This window comes from Megascapheus bottae, chromosome 6 (genome assembly GCF_031878675.1).
Source record: "Megascapheus bottae isolate mThoBot1 chromosome 6, mThoBot2.hap1, whole genome shotgun sequence".
NCBI classification, from domain to species: Eukaryota; Metazoa; Chordata; class Mammalia; order Rodentia; family Geomyidae; genus Megascapheus; species Megascapheus bottae.
In genome coordinates this window covers 82,417,234-82,427,173 of record NC_143514.1, presented here as the reverse complement: position 1 = coordinate 82,427,173, position 9,940 = coordinate 82,417,234, and positions in this window count along the sequence as shown.

Genomic DNA, 9,940 nt, shown 5'->3' with positions numbered 1-9,940 from the left:
GAACTTAGGCTCCTCTATACCGAGGTTCCGCACAGAATGCCACATGATGGATACCAGGCCACGAATTCCACAGCAAGGGCCCCATGCTCCTGATTTCCCACCGAGGGCTGCACACTGAGGATTGTACACCGGGGTTCTGAATCTAGGCTTCTACCCCAGAGATTCCACTCCATTGAGGATCCCACACTATGTCACACCAGGAATTACACACGACAGGTGTTTCCACACTGAGCCTTCTGTAGCTTGCACTGTGTAGTAAGGATTCCATGCCTGGTGCTTCATGCTGAGGACTGTGGGCTGAGGGCCCCTTTCACAGGGAGGGCGGGGCCTCACACAGGGATTTCACCACCCCCACTTGAACAGGAGGTGATTCCAGGGAGTGGAAGCAGCGGTGGGGAAGGTGGCATAAAGCAGAAACAAAATGACATGGCCAAACATTTTGGTTGAGATGACTGGTGACAGATGTGTTTGCTGATGTTCATTTCGGCTGGGGTCCCTCGGGCCCTGTGTGAGATGCCTTTCATTGCTGTGCCTCTGAGGGAGGTGGTCATTCTTCCATCTGCTCCCTCCCTTACCCTTTCCAGGTATCCTTGATATGATCTTCCCCTTCCCCTGGGCCTTTGCCAGTCCAAGGCAGAGCCTGGCTTCCTTTCCTTCCCCTGCCTGCCCAGTCACGCAGTGTCGTTAGGCGGTTAAACATCTAATTGTTGTGGCCTGGGTCGGGTGGGTTGAGGAGTGAGGAGCTGGCAGGCCACGTTCCCACGTTCACACTGGTGAACTCACAGGATGCAGGTTGACATCCAGAATGCTTCCCGAACGCTTCCCCCTCCTCTGCACCCTGTCCGCATCCTCGTTCCTCTCACCGTGGTCCTGGCACTCCTGTTTCACTCTGAGATCTTTATGTCTGCTTTTCTCTTTTCTGGATTTCGGTGTGGGAAGCACACAGAAGTGGTAAGAGGGAGGCCTGCCGGCCTGCCACCTGCATGTAATCTACTTGTCAGTTCCTGCCTGTGTGGGAGCCAACAGCTGGCCAGCTGTGTCACCGTGTGCCCAGAGAGCCTCCTGTTGACTCCTGTTTTGTATTTCGAGTGAGTAGCACGGCAGGACCCCTGGGCCCATCTGGCCAGGGTGCTGTCATCTCAGGATTGGAAAAGCAGTGCCTGCCCCAGTTTTGTTTTTGTTTGGGCTCCTGGAGAGACCAAAGTCAGCTGCTTCATTGAAAAACAAAGTGTTTTCTGAGGGGCCAGCAGAGCCACTCACCTGCGGGGTGGGGAGGGGGGTGTAGGGAGCGCTTTTACTTGTTGCTCTCAAAAGCTTGCCCCAGTTTTCCTGTCTGTTGACATCACCCTTGAGTTCTAGGTATTCCCAGCCTACCAGAGAGACAAAAAGTGCACCCTCTGTGCAGGATGGCCCTGGGAACGCTTGCTGGGTGACACGCAGGCTCTCTGAGCTATGTGCAGTATGGTAGGGACCCAGTAGCCTGGATGAAGGAGGCAGGAAAGCTGTGGGGCGGGGTCTCCTGGCCCTCACTGCAGTAGGGGTGGGGGGGCAATTCTGCTCTCTGCCTGGGACCCCCAAGGAGTGGACTAGGGGGATGCAATTCCCAGGCTGTCTTTGAATTGTCTGAGAGCTCAGGGAGGGGCGAGAGAGAGAGAGAGAGAGAGAGAGAGAGAGAGAGAGAGAGAGAGAGAGAGAGAGAGAGAGAGAGAGAGGAAGCGCAGATATGAATTGGGATAGATGTTGATTTGAATCCTGAATGTCTGCTTGTGCAGTGAGCAAATTTTTGGGTGTCTCTACGCCTGGGTTTTCTGTTTGAAAGCAGGCCTTCACTGAATCTGGAGCAACATGCTGGCTCCTTAAGGCCTCCCTGGCCCTCCGTGGGAGGCAGCTCCCCTCTCTCCCCATTGCAGGTGCCAGGACATCTCCAGGTGTGGTATATGTGGTGGTGGGGGGAGGATGATTTAAGGCAGGAAGCTCCAGGGTTGTCTCCGTCTTTGATCCGAGAAAATTCTGTCTCTGCAGAAGCCTAACTCTCAGCCTTTCAGGATCTTCCTTTCAATAAAGATCAAAAGGAGCCGGCTCCAGGCTTAGGCTTTCTTTACGCCTGGAGAGCTTTGGCTTGGAAGTCCTGGAGAATGACTCTGACGACAGAGAACAATAGATCCTGGGCTCTAAACCCCTGAGACCTTGGTCCCTGGCTCTCCTCCAGAGCTGCTGAGCAGCAGGTGTCCCGCTCCCTGCTCGGCATAGGAACCTGGGCTCCGATGTCCCCAGCATGAAGACCCCAACGCCTGCCTTCCCCACCTCGTCCCCGCCGTGGTCTGCACAGTCAGTGGTCACCATATTCCCATTTCCGTCTTTGAAAGCTGATCTCGGAGAGGGGAAGGCACTTGGAGTTCACACAGAGTCCGCTGCTGGGCTGGGGTTTGGACTCCAGAGCCCATGGCTCTCATCACTCCGCACTCCCCGGGACTCAGCTGAAGGGAAGTTCCGCACCAAGTCTGGCTCTGTTCCCCACCTGCGGATACAGGGTTACCTGGGTCTTGGGATGGCCGGCTCACCCACGGCCAGGGACCACGGCCAGGGACCACGGCCCCCACGGAGCACAGGGGATTCATCGTTAGCCAAGCGCCCCTGACCACTGGTGATTGTGCCCAGAGGAAGAAGACAAGGCTGCGAGTAGAACCCCAGCTGAGCAGAACCCAGAGGCGTTTTCTTTACTGATTTTTAAAGTAAGGATGGAAAGATTGAGTTGTGCTGGGCTGCCCAGCCTGCTTTCTCCTGTCCAGGAGGAAGCTGAGGGCCTCTCACCTGGCCACGTGGTGAGCGGGGGCTCAGGATGGAAGGGCCGGCTTTACTGGGAAAGACGACTCCATGCAAGGGGCCTGTGAGCAGGCGGGAGCGGTGTGCTCAGCAGGCCCAGGGCTGCGTCCGGTGGGCCGCTGCTCTCGAGGCTGTCTCCTGAGGTGAGGGGTGGGTCACTCTGGGGTCTATCCCTTCCATCACATGGGGCCTGTGGACCCCAGAGGGTGAGGACCCGAGACAGACCCCACTGTGCAGGCTGTCATCCACGCCCACGCCTGTGCACACTCACGTGTGCAGACCCTCCCCCACACGCATGTGCACGCATGTATCCTGTCACACATGCACCGATACAGCGCTCTCACCGCGCACCATGGAAACACAACTAGGCACACTCATATGTGCATTCTTTTATCCATAGGCATGCCTGTACATCTTCACCCGTGTGTGCTCTTAAACACGTACATTTTTCACACATGCACTTTTTATAATACCTGAACACACAGCTCATGCACTCTCATCCAAGGACACTAACGTGCACACACACACACACACACACACGTACACATCTCGGCACCCTCATACATGCACATGTTACACATGATCAGTCTCCCACACATACACTTTCACAGATGTAAACTCTTGCTCACACACTTACTGATGCCCTCTCTCATGCACGCACATTCAGACTCAGGTACACCCTAATACATGTGTGTTCCACACAGGCGTGAGCACTGACACATGCCCACTCTCACCATGCATATTCCCGTAATGCACACTGTCCTCTGTGTACTCTCTCACACACGCACCCACATCTGTGTACTGGGTACTGTGCATGCACACTCATCTATGTGTATTCACACGTGCATAGTGCCAGAGTGTGTACTCTCATCCCTGCATATTCTCACAATGCACATCTTATACATGCACGAGGGCACACACTCATATATAGTCATACATGTATGCACTCACTCCCCACACACTCACACATGCATGAACACACATCCCCGGATACACACTCATCGGCACTCTCACACGTGCATGAATACACATCCCTGATACACACTCATCGGCACTCTCACACATGCATGCTCTCACACACAAGCACATGAACGCATGTATGAACACACTTGCATGCACAGCACACACATATACACAAGTGTTAAATGCATGCTCACCATCACACAAGTGAGTACACATGCACACCATAGCCACACACATGTGTCCACATGAGCCCAGACTCCAGAGCATGAAGGCCCTAAGCCCCCAGGACAGGAAGGTTCTAGAAGTCCAGGAGAGGGAGATGAGCCTTTTTCTTTAAACTGGCGTCCTTGCTCAGGTGCTGACCACACCGCTGACACCCGCCCGGAGCTCAGAGGGTCACAAGCAGATGCCTTCCCCTGCCATGACTGCCTTCAGCTTGCAGGAAGGTAAGACTGTGCAACAGAGAGAGGCTGCCAGAACCTCCAACATGCAGCCACTGGGGGTGATGCAGGGCCAGGACGCTTCAGGTGTGACAAGTTACACACACACACACTCACTTGATCACACATTCTCCAGGATTCATTGGGCAGTGATCACGTGCTGCCTAGACATAATAATGAGCAAAACAAGCAGACGCCTGGCCGGCCCCGCTGACATCCTGGGAGGGGACAACCCTGCCCTCCGCCCGGCCCCCAGCAGGTCACGGGATCTCCGTCCTGGGCACATCTTTGATCCCAAGGGAATGCGAATCACCCAGTGGAAATCCTGCATGTTCTCCTTGTCTGTGCTGATGGACGAGGGCTACCTGGAGAGGAAGGAAGGAAGGTGCCAGATAGAGATTCAGACTCGCCTGCAGCGAGCAGCCGGCCCTCATGGCACTCATCTTGGAGGTGGAGAGGCCTTGCATGCTCCGACTTGCAGGCTCTTTAGCATGGGGGCTGGCTATTCTTAGGTTTCTAGCCCACTTTACACCTTACTGATGGATGCTCCCTGGCGGGCCATTGCAAGGTGTTTTTCTGGGAAGGTGGAGCACCTGCGCAGAGCCTGCAATGCGCCGCCTCTGTGTGCAGCGGCGAGGCGGTGACCAGCAGCACTGTCCTGCCTTCAGGATCTTCTGTCCTCAGTGTTGAGACTGTTCCCGCCCCACAGAAGAGGCCCCTCCTGGAACCAGCTCCTCGCTCAGCCCCACCCCGGGTCCTTCTGGTCCACAGGCACAGGAGGACACAGAGGCCCAGCGGACTCACATGCCAAGGGCTCAGAACCCGGAGGTAACGTTTCCTGGAGTCTCACAGCCCTCCTTGGCTGAACAACAAACGTGGGACTTGTCAGCCAACAAGTCACCTCAGAATCAATGCCCCGCCCAACCCGAGGCAACTGACTCTCAGAAAGCACCAGTGCTTTGTTTACTATGGACTGGGAGCTGTTGACTTTCTGCCTTCTAGCTGGACTGCATGGTTGAGATTTTTTTTTTTTGCCAGTGGTGGGCTTGAGCTCAGGGCCTGAGCACTGTCCTTGGACTTTCTCAAGGCTAGAGCTCTACCACTTGAGCCTCAGCACCACTTCTGGCTTTTTTCTATGTATGTGGTAGCGAGGAATTGAACCCGGGTCCTTGTGCATGCTAGGCAAGCACTCCACCACTAGGCCAAACTCCCAGCCCCTGGTTGAGATTTTTTGCTACTGCAGGAGACAGGTGCTGCATTTTATTGAAGCGTATTTGTTTGAAGAGCAGCGTGGTAGGCCAGAGAGATTCCTGAACTTCCATCTATCTTTCCATCCATCCCTCATCTGCCTGTCCATCCTCCCTTCCATCCATCATCTGTCAGTCCATCCATCCTTCCTTCCTTCCATCCATCATCTGCCTAGCCATCCTCCCTTCTATCCATCATCTCTCAGTCCACCCCTCCTTCCTTCCATCCATTGTCTGTCAAGCCCTCCGTCCTCCCTTCCATCTACCCATCATCTGTCAGTCCATCAGCCATACCGTTCATCATCTTCCTTCTAGCTGAGGCAGGGAAGGCTCCCCATAGGGGGAACAAAAAGCAAATAAGGGCTGGGAATGTGGCTTGGTGGTAGCGTGCTTGCTTGCCTAGCATGCTTGAAGCCCTGAGTTTGATTCCTCAGTATCGCATAAACAGAAAAAGCCAGCAGTGGTGCTGTGGTTCAAGTGATAGAATGCTAGCTTTGAGCAAAAGAAGCTCAGGGACAGCGCCTGGGCCCCAATTTCAAACCCCAGGACTGCCCCCCCCCACAGAAAGGAAATAAATGCTTGAGTTCTTACCTATTACCCTTTATAAGCATTTTTCAACAGCTTTGTCATAAAATGCCAGATTAGGCCAGCAGGACAGAATGTTGACAGACCAGGAGCTCCTTATAATCCAGCCAAGCTGAACCTGGTGGGTGGGTTTGTAATGACAACACAAATCACGAACAAGGACAAGGGAGACAAGAAGCCCTCCATGTCCCTTGCTCTTAGTCAACCTACAGGAGTAATTGTGGAGGCCACACAGTGGAGTGTTACATTGCAAGCTTGTTGGAAGACTTGGGGTTTAGGTAACAGTTACCTAGGTTGCTTTCCAGAAACATGGAGGTGCTTTTCCTAAATACACAGACTCTTCTCTGGAGCCTACAGACATCTGATGTGTGGCTAAAATGGGACAGAAGGCTTGGCATGTCCACCTTATCTGTCCCCTTTGCTGCGTCCACCCTTGTGTCAACTCCACAGGTGGATAGGTCCTCTGAGAGACATTTTGTCTGGGACTGTAACACAGAGCCACCTACTCTGTGCTTTCTCAGAAACTCAGTACCCACCGTCCCTCTGCCTTATCCCAATGCCCAGTCCAAACCACAAGGCTAGGACATTTATTTCAGATAACCATGCCAGCAACAGGCAGGGCTCAGAGGTTCCTGGCTAAAGTCACCAACCTCTGTCCAGCAAACCTCGACCAGGAGCTTGGGCACAAGGAAGCCATCTTCAGATACCATGCACATGGATGATGAAAGGACTTACTAAACCTTAGCCTTGTCCAGAAAACCAATGAAAGCTTGCTATGACTTTCATTCAGCAAGTGCCAACAATCCCATTCTTGGTCACTGTAAGGAGCTTGATGTCTCCCCCAAAAGAGCCTTGTCTATCTCATTCATAATACAGAGCTTTGTTTCATTTCCACTACCCTCATCTGTCCATCATTCCATCTATCACCTATCAATCCTTCCAATCCATCTTTCATCTCAGCTACCCATCCATCATCCATCCTTTCTAGCCATCCACACTTTCTTTCACAGGCCATCATCCACTCACACATCCTCCCTTAATCTATTTCTCATCCACCCACCCATCCATCCATCCATCCATCCATCCATCCTTCATCCACCAGCCTCCCATCCATCTCTTCTCCACCCATCCACCCATCCATCGTCTGTCAATCCATCCATCCATCAGTCTTCCTATCCATTCTTCACCCACCCATCCACTCTTCCTTGCATAATCCATCATTCACCTGCTCATCTTTACTTCTGTACATTCATCACTTACCCATCCATCCATCTATCCATTCATCATCCATTCACCATCACAGACTGCTCGTGCAGGGTGGGTGTGCTGGTGGAGGAGGTTGAGGGTTTGGCTGCACAGTGGGAGATTGAGGGTGGGTTCTTTGTCAGGATGCTAAGGGAGGTTGCTTCTCTAGTCAAGTGCTCAATCCGTCCTGAAGAAACAAGGAGGTGTTGGCCACTGGAGAAAAAGGGAAGCCTAGCATGTTATTTCTGGATCCACATTTTGGAAAACCTTTTTTTTGGGGGGCCAGTCTTGGGGCTTGAACTCAGGCCTTGAGCACTATCCTTGGGCTTTCCTCAAGGCGAGAGCTCTACCACAGCACTACTTCCAGCTTTTTTCTATGTATGCAGTACTGAGGAATCAAACCCAGGGCTTCGTGCATGCTAGGCAAGCACTCTACCACTAAGCCAAACTCCTGGCCCCAGAAGACCATTTTTGTAGGCCCTTCTCCCCTCCTTGCCTTTGATGTTGCTTTTTGTGTTAATGTCCTCTCTCTGCCCTTCCTTGCTTGCCCTTAAATCTTTGTGACAAGATAGCCAGGGAAAAACTGGTGCAGGGCTGGGATGTCAGACAGGCTTCTTCTATTTTTCTGTTTTATCCTCATAGTAGACATCTTATTCCCTCTGGACTGCAAGATGGCTGCACAGGGTCCAGGCACTGTATATCCATCCCAGGCAGGGATACAGCAGAAAGAGCAAAAGTCACTTCCTTAGCAGTCCACCCGGCTCAGCCCCTGCTGGGACAAGCCCAGCAGAGCAGAGCACGGAGACCTTTCTGCCTGGGTCTGAGCTCTCTTCTCCAGAGCTGAGGATCCTCTAGTCCCAGAAGGGGTCTGGCTGTGGGAGGGAACGTGCACCCAGCACTGACTGGTGCTGTGGGGGTCCAGGCAGTGTGCAGGGTGGGGAGGACGAGATGGGGCGGTGTGACACTTTCAGTGAATAAGATAATAATAATAATAATAATAATAATACTATTGAATAATAATTCAAAAGTATCTTAAATGCTGGTTGCCAGCGCTGGTTTTTCTCAGGCGATCAATCACGAACAGCACAGCTCTTTGGAGCTAGAGTTTCTGTCAAAGATGGCACCCATACCGTGGCACATGACCAGCCATCAAGGTCAGACTCAGCCACACTCGGAATCTCTACAGCTTCCCAGAAACTGAGCAACAGATTTCTGCTGGCCAATTGCAGTGCAGTGGGCGCTGAGAAACGGGGTGAAGTAGAAGATGGTAGGCCCAGGGTGTAACTCCGTGCAGAACACCTGCTTTGCATGTACGAGGCCCTGGGTGCCAGTTCTAGCCCTTCCCTCCTTCCTTCTCTCCCTCCCTCCCCTTCTACCCAGCTCTACCTCGGTCTGGTTCTAGGCCTAGAAGCCGGGCCAGCAGCATGGCCGGGTGAGGGCCAGTCCAAGAAGCCACAGGACTTTGGCAGCATCTGAAGACTCCACGTGCACGTGGGAACCCAAGGCAGCTCCTTCCTGTCTCACTAGTGGGATAGGGGGCCGGACATTCAAATCCACATGGGTTCCGGAGGCTGGAGAAGAGGTGGGACTGGACTGCACAAAAGAGCACTAGGCCCGGGGGCAGGTTCTCTTGAGTCTTCAAGAACCCTTCCGCCCCCTAAGATGGAGCTGGCGTTCCTTTCGCCTGGCACTGCCACTGTGGACAGCATTTGAAAGGAAGTCTATCACGTGTTGAGCTGTGAACCAGTGGCCAGTACTGCAGATGTCCAACTTTTTATAATGGTCTGATGTCAGTCACACATGGCTCCCAAGTCATTGTTCCTAGGTTTGAAAGAAACCTCCAGAAAACAGCTGTGTGATAGGTGGAAACCCAGAGCTCAGGAGCTCAGGAGCTCAGGCGCTGTCGATTGCCGGCACAGGCCACCTGGGCACTGCCTCTTCGGCTGGAGGCTGCCAGGAGGACAGCACTTCATCTATTTCCCCCCAGGTGAGTAAATGGGCCTGTGTGGGGATTTAGAAGAAAATAAACTGCAGATGGAAAATCAAATACTCAGAAAAATCATTTAAGGTTTTTATTTACACCCTACGCGAAGTACCAGCTTGGGCTGGCATAGGAGCTGTTACATAATTTACAGCCTGGAAGTCAATTCTTAACGTGCCTGTGCTCCTCAGTTTTGCGGGTCCCGGAGGCGCCCCATTTATATTGGGTTGGATTGTGGAGAGGATGAATGGCAGAAGGGAGCAGGAGGGGAGTGGTGAGAGGCCAGGGAGGGAGGGAGGCAGACGTGGGGGCGCGTGGGGGAAGGCAGAGCTTTATACAAGAGAAGGATTGCCAGGTACGGTGACATACAACGTGCCTTAAGCAGCTGGAGTAAAAAAGCTTATGAGCCAGAAAAAATGATGCCTTCTTCCCGCCCACCCAATGCCGCCTGCAGCTCAGTGGCGATAGCAGGATAGCAGTGGAGGGATCAAATCCTGCATCAGGAAGTTGCCACCTCTCAGGAGTGTTTGCTCTGTGAGTGAAATGTCTCTCAGCACTGGGGCTTGGAGCTCACCAAAGGGGAGGCTGTGCACCCATCTCCCAGGTGGGATCTAGAGTGGGGGGGTCTCCTACGATCATTCATTCATGCAGCCATT